Source organism: Trachypithecus francoisi, unplaced genomic scaffold, assembly GCF_009764315.1.
Source record: "Trachypithecus francoisi isolate TF-2019V2 unplaced genomic scaffold, Tfra_2.0 Lachesis_group9, whole genome shotgun sequence".
Taxonomy (NCBI): Eukaryota; Metazoa; Chordata; class Mammalia; order Primates; family Cercopithecidae; genus Trachypithecus; species Trachypithecus francoisi.
In genome coordinates, this window is record NW_022681474.1 from 22,051,574 (window position 1) to 22,066,481 (window position 14,908).

Here is a 14,908-nt window from a genome sequence, read left to right on the forward strand (position 1 = left end):
CCCTTCCCCTCCTCTTCCCTTTCACCTTCCCCTCCCCTCCCCTCCCCTTCCCCTCCTCTTCCCTTTCACCTTTCCCTCCCCTCCCTTCCTCTCCCCTCCCCTTCTCTTCTTCTCCCTCCCCCTTTTCCTCCTTGTTTTCTCTTTCTCTTCTCCCTCCCTCACCTTCTCCCTTCTCCTTTCCCCGGTTCCCTTTTCCCTCCTCCCTCCTCCCTCCTCCCTCCTCTTCTCTCCTTTCGCTTCTCACCCCTTAGAATTACAAATCACAATCAATAGAGATGATTGTGCTAGGACATATTTTAACATTTCTATTTGAGTTGGACAATAAAGTTAAACTTCTCAAAATTCTGATTTCATTGACTGGACAGACAGCCCGACTGGCTTTGTCCTTTAGATTAAGTGAAAAACAATTTCTCTAGTTTTAAGGAGCTCAATTTACATCTTCAAAATTTCATGCTATTATATTTAAAGCACATCTACAACATAAAACATGTTAGAAATGTAAACATATAGTAAAAGTCTGAAATAATATGAACCTAGAGATGCAAAAGGAGATGCATAGCTTTTCAAAATTATTTCATGAAATATTCAAGTGATAATACAGCAAGTTTAATTTTTCACTGTTCCCATTCTTCCACACCCTACTCCTGGGAAAAGTCTCACTATTCCCCAAAAGCATATGACTATTCATGACCTCTGCCTGGCAGAGCTAGTCAACCGCATATATATTTGATACCAGGCACGTATTTCCTGCCATCCTGTCGGGGTGAGTCAGTCAGAACGCTGTCCTCAGCAACAATGTTATAGCAATGATGACATTATGTTGTAACAGCTATTTCCACATTAATCCCTATTTTTATGTTTCCAGTGTCTGGGATTGTGTGCATAATTTATATCTAATATATGATTGCCGAAGACTATCTAGACTTTATTTAAGATTATCTACTTGAAAGCATCACCAAAAACATTGCTTATCCAATGATTACATCCACATAATGATATTACAAGTTAAGCCTCAAAATCAGTCTTTTTGCATGAAATCGTTTAAGCCCTAAAGTAAGTTAAAATGTTTGGCCAAGGGATGGGTAAGTGAAATAACGTGGCTCACCTTGAAAATAATGTCCAAACCTTGAGATACACAGAACTTCATGTAAGCAGGAAACCGTCACCCTCTCAACATTAACCTTAACCTTAAGATTTTTCCATTAGATTTTGTACAAAGAATCTGTGGCATAAGAGGCCTTCAGTAACTTGAAAGAAAAAATTTTTCATTGCTTTTTAAAAACAGGGAATGGAGCATGGTGTGCTCAGACAAAGCTAAGCACAGGAACTAGCTCTTAAAGTTGTTGTTAGAGATTTGATTTCCTGGATTTTATTATACATTCTGTGACTCTTCTGTTAGCTACTTGCCACCTAATGTGTTTGTGAGGACACTTTGATTACAGGGGAAAAAAAGCAACTCAAGCTGATTTGATCAAAATAAAGAATTTAGGGTGAAGACACAGGATGTCTCACAGAGCTCAAGGGTGGGAATGAATGAGTAGGGCCTCAGAAAGGCCTAAGCCAGAGGAATTCTTCATCTGCCTCTCATCTCTGTTTCTTTCTGCTTGTCTATTTTGATTCTCTCTCTGCAGGTGTATTTCCTCTGCTTCCTGTCCCCGTAACAAACCAGTGTTGCCTAGAGGATGACTGTCTATGGGGCAAGGGCCATAGCACACCATAGCTTCAAGGAAACATACCAAGGCATTCTCGTGGGGGGGACGGGCCAAAAGAGAGATCATTGTGAAAGATCTCTGAAAGCCGTCTTCTACATCTATCCTCATGGTTCAAAATACTCCAGATTTTCATTAGTGACACCTTCAAGGAAGCAGGAAATACAGCAGCCTTCAAGAGTTCATAGTAAAAGAAGAGAGATATAATCATCAGATCTATATATGTAAATCAAGATTAAAGGGTACAAATAGGCCTGGTGCAGTGGCTCACACTGGTAATCCCAGCACTTTGGGAGGCCAAGACAGGTGGATCACTTGAGGTCAGGAGTTCAAGACCAGCCTGGCCAACGTGGCGAAACCCTGTCTCTACTAAAAATACAGTAATTAGCCAGGGTCCCTGTAATCCCAGCTACTCAGAAGACTGAGGCAGGAAAACCACTTGAACCTAGGAAGCAGAGGTTGCAGTGAGCTGAGATTGTGCCACTGCCCTCCAGCCTAGGTGACAGAGCAAGACTCTGACTCAAAAATAAATAAATAAATAAATATTAAAAAATAAAGGGTAAAAATAAACAGTAAGCCATTTATTCTTACCTTACCAGCCGCCTGACTATGCCCATTGCTTTCCTTTTTCAGACTATATCATCTTTGCCTGGGGAACCATTTGCAATAAATAACTGTTTACTATTCAGCATTGGGCCACATCCTCTTGAAGCACTGTACTAATGTAGTAAATAAACTAACAAAAGTTAAAAATCAGAATTATTTTTAGCTGTGCTGAGAGATAACATATATTCATGTGAAAAGTTGTTTGAAAAGTTTAGATCTGAAAATATCCTAAGTAATTTCATAGAATCACAAGTCAGTTTGGGCTATTAAAACAAAATATCATAAACTGGGTGGTATAAACAAGCATTTATTTCTTACAGTTCTGGAGGCTAAAAAGTCCAAGATCCAGGAACTGGCAGATTCAGTTTCTGGTGAGGACCCTCTCTCTGGCTGCAGACAGCCACCTTCTTATTGTATTATTACATGGCAAAGACAGAAAGATCTGGAGTCTCTTTGCCTTCTTATAAGGGCATGAGGGCTCTACCTTCGTGGCCTCATGTAAGCCAAATTACTTCCAAGGGCCCCACCTCGTAATGCCATCACTTTAATAGGGCTTCAGCATATAAATTTGGGGGGACACAAACGTTCAGTTCATCACAGTAAGTACGCAACAGTAGAAAGAGTGTTGAGTAGGAAATTATAAGATGTGAATGTGATCTGGAGCAAGTCTCATAATTCCCTTCCACAAACATTTCTTAAGACTTCCTTTGCGTCAGCAAATAATACCCCCACTTTCTGGTTTGTCTGAATATGTTCAGTTATAATATATGTTTGACTCTGATGAATGTTATGATAGAAATGTAACCCAAAATACTTTGGGGGTAAAATGGAAGGAAAGAATGATCAAGAGAATGATGCTTGTTTATATTTCTGATAAGGAAAGAAAGCAGCCAGGAGTGGGGCCCATGCCTGTAATCCCAGCACTTGGGGAGGCTGAGGAAGGCAGATGGCTTGAGCCCAGGAGTTCAAGGCTAGCCATGGCAATATGAGAAAACCCTGTCTCTACAAAAAAAGAAAGAAAGAGAGGTGATTAGGATCCCAAATCTTGGAGTAGCTAACCGATGGGAGGTACAGAACATTGTTTGAGATTCTTGAATGGTTGGCCCTGGCCCCAAATGAAATATATATTCCTGTATTATTATATTCTCTCTATCAGACTCTTTCTCACTGCAAACATTGTATGATAATGTGAATCCTTTAAGGTAGAAATTTAGCTGCTATCCAAGCCTGACATCCCTAGATAGGCCTAGCCTGCACCCACTGATGAATGTTTATCCTTAGCAAAAATCAAAATCTTGCTTACTCTGTGCCTCAAGGCATACAGCTGCTTTTGCAGCTACAGTGTCACAAGCAAGCCTGTCCTGGTCCCAGAAATACTTAGCCTTAGCAAACTGGAATTTTACTAGCACAGTGACCGAGGTCATCTCATAATGCTTGCAAAAAACTGTTACTCTGTCCACGTGTCCACATGTGCCTTCGCCTACAAGAAGTAAAGCTGTTCTCACAGTTTGAGATCCACAAACCTCACTCCCAAGTCCCAGTCCCTTGTGCATATATTGGCCATGCTCTGACAATCCTGCTAAATGTTAACTTTGAGCCAGAGAAGGGAAATTGAGAACAGGATTTTGAGATCTTACCCTTAAAAACAGGGTTAAGCCACCAATGTGATTCCTCCTCCTCTTCCTCCTCCTCCTCCTTCTCCTCTTCCTATTCCTCCTGTACCACCTATTCCTCCTCCTCCTTTTTTCTTCTTTTCTATTTTAAAAGAGAAGCCTAAACAGCCTGATCTCTGATTTTTTTCCCTTAATCCCTAGACCTAGACCTTGTTCTCATGTCCTGCAATAGTTTAAAAAAAAAAAAAAAGAAAAGCCCACAAGAGACACTTCAAAGGAAAGAAAGCATTTCTTTCAAGCCAGTCATTATTTATTCCACCCATAAAACGTTCTACCCCTTACCCTTTTTGCAGAGATTTCATAAAGTTAGACCTCCTTGTTCAGAGTAAAATTAGAGGTGTACCTTGATATATGGCTTGAAGGCAATGGATACTGGAGAGCCAGCAATTTGGATGGATGAATTCACAGGGCTATAAAAGGAGATAGCATTTGGATTGAGATCTGAAGGATGGAGAAATCTGGTAGAGGTGTGGAAAGGGAGTTCAAGAAAATAAAAGAAAAAGGAGAAACTTTTGGTTTCAAAAACGATGGACACAGCCAGAGAGTATGGGAAGGGAAACAGATTACCCTTAGAAGAGTGTGCTGTAGAGACGTGGTTAAGGTGTTTGAAAGCTACCGAAAGAGGTTTTTATTTATTTCATTTTATTTAGATGGACTTTCGCTCTTTCGCCCAGGCTAGAGGCTGGAGTGAAGTGAAGTGGCATGATCTCAGTTCACTGCAACCTCTGCCCCACCCCCCCGGACCCAGGTTCAAACGATTCTCCTGCCTCAGTCTCCCCAGCTTCCCTTGTAGGTGGGATTACAGGTGCCTACCACCACGCTTGGCTAACTTTTGTATTTTTAGTAGAGACGGGGTTTTTGTCATGTGGGCCAGGCTAGTCTCGAACTCCTGACCTCAGGTGATTTGCCCACCTCGGCCTCCCAAAGTGCTAGGATTACAGGCATGAGCCACTGCCTGTAATTTATTGTTAAAAAGGAAAAAAAAAAAAAAAAAAGGCCGAGTATTGTCTCCTGTCTCCCTCTCAGATCCACCCTCCACTCATTGTCCACTGAACAAGACAGAGAAGGATAGCAGTTGGATCTAGGAGCTGGCTTTTACAGATTTCATTAATGGGCCCCTGTCTTCTGAATTTGCCTTATATTTGACCAAACTGGAGCAACTTGAGACAGGAAAAAGAGGGAGAACTGGATATTCATAACCCTGGATTCCTTCCTGCAACCTAATTCTAGCTGGCTGCTTGGAGCGACAGGTTTGTCAGCATACCCTTACACTGACAACTTCCAATAACCCTTTCTCCTCCTCTTCCTCCTCATCCTCCTCATCCACCTCCTTCTCCTCCTCCTCTTTTCTTCTTCCTCCTCCTCCTCTTTTCTTCTTCTCCTCCTCCTCTTTTCTTCTTCTCCTCCTCCTCTTTTCTTCTTCCTCCTCCTCCTCCTTTCTTCTTCCTCCTCCTCCTCTTCCTTTCTTCTTCCTCCTCCTCCTCCTCTTCCTTCTTCTCCTTCTCTTTCTTCTTCCTCCAGCTTAAGGTGGTAACAGGCCTGATATTACTAGCCCAGCACAATGCACATCACTTATGATTTCTCTTAATTCTGGCCACACCTTCATAAATTGCCACTTTATAAAAATGTCAAATTTTCCAGTTTAAGTATGTCAGCTGGTTCCTGCTAGGGCCCTAACTGATATGAACAAGGCAAGTGTTCTAAGCAGAAGAAGACAAGAGCATGTCTGTCTGTGTTTAAGAGAAGAATACAGAGTGTGAGAATAGATTTTAAAAGATTGAGAAAGAGGTTTTCAGTCTAGAGGGCATAAGCCTGTTCAAAAGACTTAGATGAGAGATGATAAGGACTTGAACCTGAGCAGCAGTGATTGACTTAATACAGGAAGTGAGAAAAAAAATTAAAAAGCAAGCATCAAAGATGATCCTGGAGTATGATACTTAGATGACTGTATAGTTGATAATGCTGAGATCTGAAAACTGAAGAGGAAAACTTATTTGGGCAGTAGGAAGGAAATTATTTTATAATGTGTATTTTCTTATGCATAGAATGAGGAAGTTGGCATGAATCAGTTTTATCTAAACTTCTGTCATTTATAGGCTACCCTCACAATTTAGACCATGACTACATATGATGTTATGATGTGTTTTTTTTTTTAACTTACCTTCTTTTTCTTTCTTTTCCTTTCCTTTTTTTTTTTTTTTTTTTTTTTTTTTTGAGACAGGGTCTTGTTCTGCTTCCATGCTGAAGTGCAAGGGCACAATCATGGCACACCGCAGCCTTAACTCCCAGGCTCAAGCAATCTCCCACCTTAGCCTCCTTCATAGCTGGGACCACAGGCCTGTAGCAACACTCCCAGCTTTTTTTTTTTTTTTTTTTTTTTTTTGTACAGACATGGTCTTGCTATATTGTCCAGATTGGTTTCAAACTCCTGGTCTCAAGCAATTCTCCCACCTTAGCCTCCTTCATAGCTGGGACCACAGGCATGTACCAACACTCCCAGCTGTGTGTGTGTGTGTGTGTGTGTGTGTGTGTGTGTGTAGACATGGTCTTGCTATATTGTCCAGATTGGTTTCAAACTCCTGGGCTCGAGTGATTCTCCTGCCGGGGCCTCCCAAAGTACTGGGATCATCACATACCTGAGCCACCATGCCTGGTCACATTGATTTTTTATTTTTGTTTATTTTGAGACGGAGCCTCGCTCTGTCGCCCAGGCTGGAGTGCAGTGGCGCGATCTTGGCTCACTGCCAGCTCCGCCTCCCAGGTTCATGCCATTCTCCTGCCTCAGCCTCCTGAGTCTGAGGGGTCTACAGGCGCCCGCCACCATGCCCGACTAATTTTTGTATTTTTAGTAGAGATGGGGTTTCACCATGTTGGCCAAGATGGTCTTGGAACTCCTGAATTCAGGTGATCCGCCCGGCTCAGCCTCCCAAAGTGCTGGGATTACAGGCATGAGCCACCACAGCCAGCTAGCCACATTTATTTTTAAATGGAAACAGTGTATCCCAGAAACATGGATCCACCTTTTTTTTTTCTCTCATTTTTTTAATTGACTTCTTACTTTGCTCTTTCCTAAGCAAAAATATTCATGAAGTCATGGGTTTGATGTGCCATTTATAAATATTTCCATTATGACTGGGCGCTGTGGCTCATGCCTGTAATCCCTGCACTTTGGGAGGCCAAGGTGGGAAGACCACTTGAGGCCAGGAGTTCAAGACCAACCTGGATAACATGGTGAAACCCCATCTGTACTAAAAAAAAAAAAAAAAAAAAAATACAAAAATGAGCCAGGCATGGTGGCGCGCACCTGTAGTATCAGCTACTTGGAGGCCTGAGGCAGGAGAATCACTTGAACCCAGGAGGTGAAGGTTGTAGTGAGCTAAGATTGGAGGTTGGACACTGCACCCTAGCCTGGATGACAGAGCAAGATTCTGTCTAAATATGTATTTTTTTCATTATGCTTTTAATATGAAATTTAACTATAAAATTATAATCTTTGTGTTGCCTAAAGTTAATATCTTTTATGAGCCATTCACTCCAACAACATAATGGGAAATAATAAATTATTTTACGGTTCTTTCCCAGCTCTGAAATTCTATGATTTAAATAGAATATTGAGCTTAGTTCTTTTGGGTCCTAAGTATTCCCTAGTTGCAGTGTAACTCGGCGTTAAATCATTCAGCTATAAGGGTGTCTTTAATTTGACTGAGTAGTGCTCTACACTTATCTTTGCATTACAACTCCCTGAAAGAGTTAATGCTCATTTTAAAAATTAAAAAGATGCCTAATTTATAATTCACGATTAGATGAGACACTCGGCAACTTTATCTGTATGCTGGTCTTAACTACACAACAGACTGATGGTTAAAACAACAAAGTCTGGGGCTCATTTGTTGTAATTCCATTTGCTGAAAAATCTCTGGAAAGTAGGGACACCATTGGCATGTCTTGCATCTTCCCTAACACATTGTGGGAATTTTATAAATAACATGTTGGGCAGGTACAAAATCAGAAGCTGAGAGAGAAGATTGCTTGAGCCCAGGAGTTGGAGGCTGTAGTGAGCCATGATCATACCACTGCACTCCAGGCTGGGCAACAAAGCAAGACCCTATCTGAAAAACAAAACAAAACAAGCAGAGGGACTGTGCTCAGTTATTCCAATATTGCCCTCACTTGAGACTATTTAATTTGGATGTCTATGTGTGTGACAGATTCTGCCCCTAAGTTCCTAAAAAGCAGTGCCTGGCAGCTGACAACCTATTTACCAATTTTACTAATAAGGATATCACTCTTGCATTATTTTTCTTAGAGAAATGAGTGCATGATGAACCCTTTTTAAAAAGTAATAATTGTATTTACTGATGGAACATGATTTAAAATTTCACATGTATTCTAACTAATACCTCATATTTATTTAATGAATTCCTTCATCATTTAAGATATTATTTGACCATACAAAATCAGTTTACATGCAATGTATCAGGAACACTTTTATTGAATAATGCAAGCTTCATTGGTGTGTATACACATGTTTGTGTGTTGTTATTGCTGAGTATCCCAGGTTGTTCTTAATCCATTTTCATTGGACACAAAGTCCAAACAATCTATAGAACAATACAAACTGTATAAAATATATGAAGGCTACTTTACTGTATTACAGCTCCATATTCTAATTATTTGGTCTGACAGCTATTTCACCATTATCATTTCGTCAGTATATCTCTGTTTGGCAGAGACTGTCCCTGAAGCGACGGTTGTAGCATTTTTCAGCATCCTCCCTCTGTTCACAGTAAATCTTACACAGCAAGAAGACAACCTTTCAGTCTCTGACATTTCTGGGTTGCACTGTTTCCTTGTACAAGCAATCAGTGTAGATGAATGTGCTATAACCAAATCAGAGATGGCTCTTAAAAGAGGTGACTTCGGTAAATGAAGAAAGACAGTAAAGAGAAGTGAGGTGCTTTATTGGTTTTAAGTTATGTAGTTTTCCAATGGCATGCAGCAAATATATTTGGCACCTTTGACTAGTGTGAATCAATCATGTTACCGAAGGTTAGAAACTTGAGAGGGAGATCGGCTTCTTAATTTTTGTTTAATAATTGCTTTCTTATCTTATCCTGATAGACTCTTTTTTTACTTTCAAATCTTCTGTCACATCATTTCTTCTTAAATGCATCCTTAGGGACCCTCTTCCAACTTCCACAATCTGTTTATTGTGTTTGGTTTTCAAGCTCACTAATGAATCAAAGTTCTTCAAAGACCAGTTTATTTTCATCTTTTCAAAGAAAGAAACACATAAATCAGAAACTCTTAGCAATTCATTCTTATTTTTTTTTTTTGGCAAACATCTGTTAAGCACTTATTATTTGCTAGTCACTGTGTTAGGGGCTAGGAATATAAGAATAAATAGTAGTTTATACTCTAATCGAGGAGGTATATATAAAAGCAAATAATCTCAGCACTGCAGTAAGCATATATCAAACATATACAGTCACTTCATAGAAAGCACTGGGAGAGGAGAGACAGTCTTTGGTTTGAAGGTAATGGTACTATGGAAGGTTGAGAAAGCGTTGCTGCAGAGGTGCTGTATCACTCCAACCTGGACTCATGGATTGAAATCTACCAAGTGTCAAAGAAGACCATCCCCAAAATAGAGCAGCCTGTGTACATGTGTATGGCACAGACTGTGATAGGGAATTGTTTCTGAAACACCAGGGGTTTGGTCTAGGCCCTGCTGCTCACTGCACAGAAAGCCAATCACTTAGACAACAAGTATTGCCAGGGAAGAAGGTTTTAATGGGGTACTGTAGCCAAGGAGATGGGAGATCAACCTCAAATCCATCTCCCTGACCAATTAAAATCAGGGATTAGTGGAGAAGAAATATAACCATCTATGAGAAAACAGGAATTAGAGAGGGGTAAGGAAGAGGAGCTGGTCAACAGGGAACAGGTGGTCAGTTGGAAAATTGTAATGGGTGAGGGGTCTGACATCTCACTGTCCAGATCCAGTGGTCTGATGAGTTTCAGGTCCTCTATACTATCTGGGAGGCCTGATGGTTGGTTTCCTGAGAAAGGAACTCAAATAAGACAAATATCAATTTCTATGTTTAGTCAAAGAAACCATAAACATCAGCTCTATGAAACACTTGAGTCAGCTTCAGAATTGCATGGTTAGTGTGAACAGAACACAGGTCGTGGATGAAAAAATGGTGGGCAATTGACTAGGAGTTTAATAGAGAAAGATCACTTTTAAGAAACCAAACAAAATCCTAATTGTATCTTTGTATGCCTATAATTTGTTTTTAAATAGGGTATTTAAAAATAACTACAAGAAAATGCAGTTTTATTGCCTTTTTCAATGTTTCCATTGTCCTGAAAGCTGAAATTGTTCATAGATTCAGAACAGTTTAAATGTATTAATAAACCCAAAGTGAGATATATGTGAAGGAATTTGTGGATATTCAGGAGTCATAATGAAATAAGATCATTTTTCTAGACAGATTCTTACATAAGGCTATTAAGTTTAAATCGTCTAAAAATATTTAGGAAAAAGGAAGCTGCTAGGTGATTGCTAAGGGAAATCATGAAAGCTGATAATTAACTTCAACATTGAATTAGTTTTCAATTAAACAGATTATGGGTCTAAAATAATCCAATAAGAAAATTATAGTGAGTTTTCATATAGAGTAATTTGCAAGGAAAAAAATGTTTCCTTCTGGTCAGAGAAGGTTAGACAGTACCTGGACCTTTCCAACCGTGGAAATTTGGAGATATCACATTCTTAAGGGGAAAGGAAGATAAAAGAATATTTTTCGAAGAGATAGCTAGCAAAATCATGTTGAATGAAAAACAGAAGTCAACCAGGTAGGTCAATATTTACTCATGTCTGTGCCAATAGAACAGAGCCACTCAAATGATGTGTGTTGAAGGAACAGCTCTGTTTTTGTTTTTGTTTCCAATCCATTATATACCAATGTTTTGTAAAATATAATAAAAAAGAATTCTTAGAAAAAAGAAATAAAGAGGGGGTCTCCTCTTTTGGCTTTAGAGGAGCCCCCTCCCTCTGTCTCTGTCTTCTTCCTTCTGCCTTCTTCCTTCTTTCTTGCCTATTAAACTATTCAGTCCTTAAAACCACACACAAAAAAAGAGACAAGAAATAAAAAGACAAAAAATACTAGTCCGACTTTCTTATTCTTATCATCAACAGACATAAAATTACTCTGTCAAATTGCTATGAATGTTTCTAAACATATATTCTCCGTTCTTATACTTTTCTGATCCTGGAACCATATGCAGATAAGACCAAAACCATACATAAACCACACTCTGAGTAGCTCTGTGGTAGGGGATAAGGCATATAGTTGGAGCTCAAATAATGTTTCCTAAGCAAGCTGGGAAAATAAAGAGTTTGGCTCCACCCATGGGAAGTTAATCTTCAAGAGACATGAATGTAAATAAGTTGATGCCACTAAGTCCGTTTTTCTGGACAGATTCTTACATAGGTTGTCAACTTTTAATTGTCTGAAAAATATTTAAGAAGCAAGTCGTTAGGTGGCTGCTAAGGGCAATCACAAAGACAGCGGTATTGCCATTCATTTGCAACCCAAGAGATTATATGTCTAAGAGAATATAATAAGGAAAGTAGAGTGAGTTTGCATATGGAGCAATCTAGTTGGAAAAATATTTTATTGCAAGGAGAGAAAGTACTACTCATCCTCATGGTAAAATGCACAATGCACAGTGGCGCTCAGAGAAGTGGTCAGTCTGACTCCGGAGTTGGCAAAGGTTCTGGCCAATGAGAAAGGCATTCAAAAGCAAATGCAAGAGTTAAGAAAAATGTTGAAGTGGGAAAAGTCCCCTTATCCCTCTTGCAGAGCATGCAATGGGTGTGTGGGTCTCGCTCCGTCAGTGCCCCGCTGCTCGAACCTCTAGGGGGAGCATGCAGACAGGCAAGTTGTGGGGATCCGACCCCACAGCAGTGTCTAGGGTTAAGTTTTTACAGCGCCCCAGTGGGCGTGTGTTACAGTATGCTCTTTCAGTTTAGCTGTCTGTAGGCGGCTTGTGTTATCCAGCTCAATTAGACCCTCTGCCTTATGGCAAAGACAGAGGGCTTTCTGTTTTCCGGATTCTTGCTTTGGTGTACTGGAAAAATCGGGTCACACTTGGGCTTGGAGGATGGGTGCAAGGGTTTTTATTGAGTGGTGGTAGCTCTCAGATAATGGAACCGGAAGGGAATGGATTGGGAAGGTGGTTTTCCCCTGGAGTAGGACTGCCCAGTGGCCGGGCTCCCCTCCAACCACCCCGGCCAAACTCCGCCTCGTTCTGCTGGTCGGCCTGCCAGCGTCTACTGGCTTCTGCTGACGTCTGTTTGGGTATTCTTCCACCAGTGTGTTCCTCTCGACATCCAGCTGCTTGTGTGTCTGCCCGCTAGGGTCTCGGGGTTTTTATAGGCACAGGATGGGGGCTTGGCAGGCCAGGATGGTCTAGGAAATGCAACATTTGGGCAAGAAAACAGAAATGTCTGTCCTCACCTAGGTCCGTTGGCACAGTCCTGGGGGTGGAGCCCTGGCCAGGGACCTGCCCTTCTCTACCCAGCTCTTCCCTGTCCCCTGCCGTATCAATGTGACACATCCAAAAAGCGGTGAGTAGTACTGCAGGGCTAGGAGGTAGCTTGAGAAGAGATGATAAAAGAGGGGAATCAGCAAAACAGGGAACATGAAAATCATGAGGCATGCAGATCTCATCTTTTATTTAGGCAAATGTCCTACAAGGTGTGTGGGCAAGGTGGAGGTGGGGAGCTCAAGTTGGGGACACATCTTGCGATCTTTCCAAATTGTGAAACTATCACCCCTACCCTGAGATTCCAATGCACAACTGACACATAAATAGAACTTGGGAAATCCAACTACATGGGTTTAAAAGAATTTAAAATGTTAATTAATCTCATCACCTAGAGTTACATAGTGTTAACATTTTGATGTATCTTCTTTTGAACTTTTATCAGTGTATAAATATGTACATGCAGTCTTTCCTCTTAAAATTGAAATTGCTATGAAATTTATTTCTCCTTATTTCCCTATACTGACCATTCTCAAACATTTTGGTCTAAACATACTATCACACCTTTAAAACTTATTGAAGACCCCAACGAGTTTTCTTAGGGTGGTTTATACCTATCAAGACTTACCATATATGAAATTAAACTAAGAAATATATACAATTATATTTATTAATAGCTTTTTAAGTGACAAGATATCCATTATAACCTATTATGAAAACATATTTGTATATTTAAAGTATATGGTGTATGTATACATATATATGAAATGTAACATTCATATATATATATATATATATGAAATATAACATTCTATTTAAAAGTGAACTTTACCAACTGTGGAGCTTTGAGGTATCACATTTGTTGAAGAAAGAGAGAGAAAAAAATATTTCCAGAACAGGTAACTAGCAAAAATTTATCAAAGGAAAAGTATATGTTAGCCAAATAAATAAATATTTATTGATATTTGAACCCCTAGTGCTTAGTAGAACAAAGCTACTTGTATTAGTCCATTTGCATTGCTATAAAGAAATACCTGAGGGTGGGTAATTATAAAGAAAAGAGGTTTGTTTGGCTGACGGTTCCGCAAGCTGTACAAACAGCATGATGCCAGCATCTGCTTATGGTGAGGCCTCAGGAAACTTACAATCATGGCAGAAGGCGAAGGGGAAACTGGCGCATCACATGACAAGGGTGATCGAGAGAGAGGGAGGAGGTGCTGTGCTCTTGTAAACAACTAGATCTCTCATGAATTCATAGAGTGAGAACTCATTGCTGCAAGGGTAGCACTAAGCCCTTCACAGGGGATCTGCCCCCATGGCCCAAACCTCCCAGTAGGCCCACTTTCCAACACTGGAGCTCACATTTCAACATGAGATTTGAAGGGGACAAGACATCCAAATCATATCACTACTCCAACTAAAACAAACCTTTCGTGAGAGCTAGTGTGGGATTCTTATATCCATGTCTGCATTAAAGCCATTATCTTGATTTGTTGAAATATATGAACCACATTCAACCTCACACAGATACGTATTTTTACAAAGGAGGTGAGATGGTTTGGATCTGTGTCCCCACCAAACTTCAGCTCAAATTGTAATCCCCATTGTTGGAGGTGGGGCCTGGTGGGAGGTGATTGAATCATGGGGGCAGAGTTTTCATTAATGGGTTAGCACCATCCCCCCAGTGCTGTTCTACTGATAGTGAGTGAGTTGTTGTGAGATCTGTTTGTTTAAAGCTGTATGGCACCTGCCCCCACTCTCTCTTGCTCCTGCCCCAGCCATGTGAGACGTGCTTGCTTCCACTTGACTGTTTATTTCCTTAGGCATCCCCAGAAACAGAAGCCACTATGCTTCCTGTACAGCCTGCAGAACTGTGAGCCAATTAAACCTCATCTCTTTATAAATTACCCAGTCTCAGGTATTTCATCATAGCAATGCAAGAATGGAAAAATACAGAAGGTGTATTTTACTAGCTTTTGAGATAATTATTGATACTTTTTATTACACCAAAACTTTACATGGGGTGGTTTCTTAAAATACAATTGTAATGCAGAATCTGAAACCATATCCATAGAATTTTTGAACCGTTACATTAAAAATTCACTGGTCTATTTTTCACTTTGAATGAATCACTTACCTATGTGTGATTCTGTAGGATCGTGCATGTTACATTTAGAAAATATTGGTTCACTGATTTATGCAGTATGTCAGTTGCTGACCCATTTCATTCTGCAATATAGCAAAAAAAAAAAAAAATCAATCAATTATTTAAGAAAGAAGGAGAAATAGAAATACTTGAAGCTGAGGCTGGATAATTTATAGAGAAAAGGGTTTTAATTGGCTCACAATTCTGCAAGCTGTAGA

At 40.2% G+C, this 14,908-nt stretch overlaps 1 protein-coding gene and 1 long non-coding RNA gene across 8 annotated transcripts in view; one reads left to right on the top strand and one right to left on the bottom strand.

The window, feature by feature from the left end:
* Nucleotides 1–14,908, top strand: part of MALRD1 (MAM and LDL receptor class A domain containing 1) — a 702,910-nt gene that overhangs the window by 672,459 nt on the left and 15,543 nt on the right.
* LOC117082590 overlaps nt 8,432–14,908 on the bottom strand; it is a 47,662-nt gene continuing 41,185 nt past the window's right edge. For all 7 annotated transcript variants that reach the window (XR_004436693.1, XR_004436690.1, XR_004436696.1 and 4 more), the window contains 3 exons: nt 14,682–14,773; nt 12,517–12,655; nt 8,432–9,260 (listed from right to left, as the gene is read on the bottom strand). This is a non-coding gene — a long non-coding RNA (uncharacterized LOC117082590). The remainder of the gene's footprint in view (nt 9,261–12,516; nt 12,656–14,681; nt 14,774–14,908) is intronic.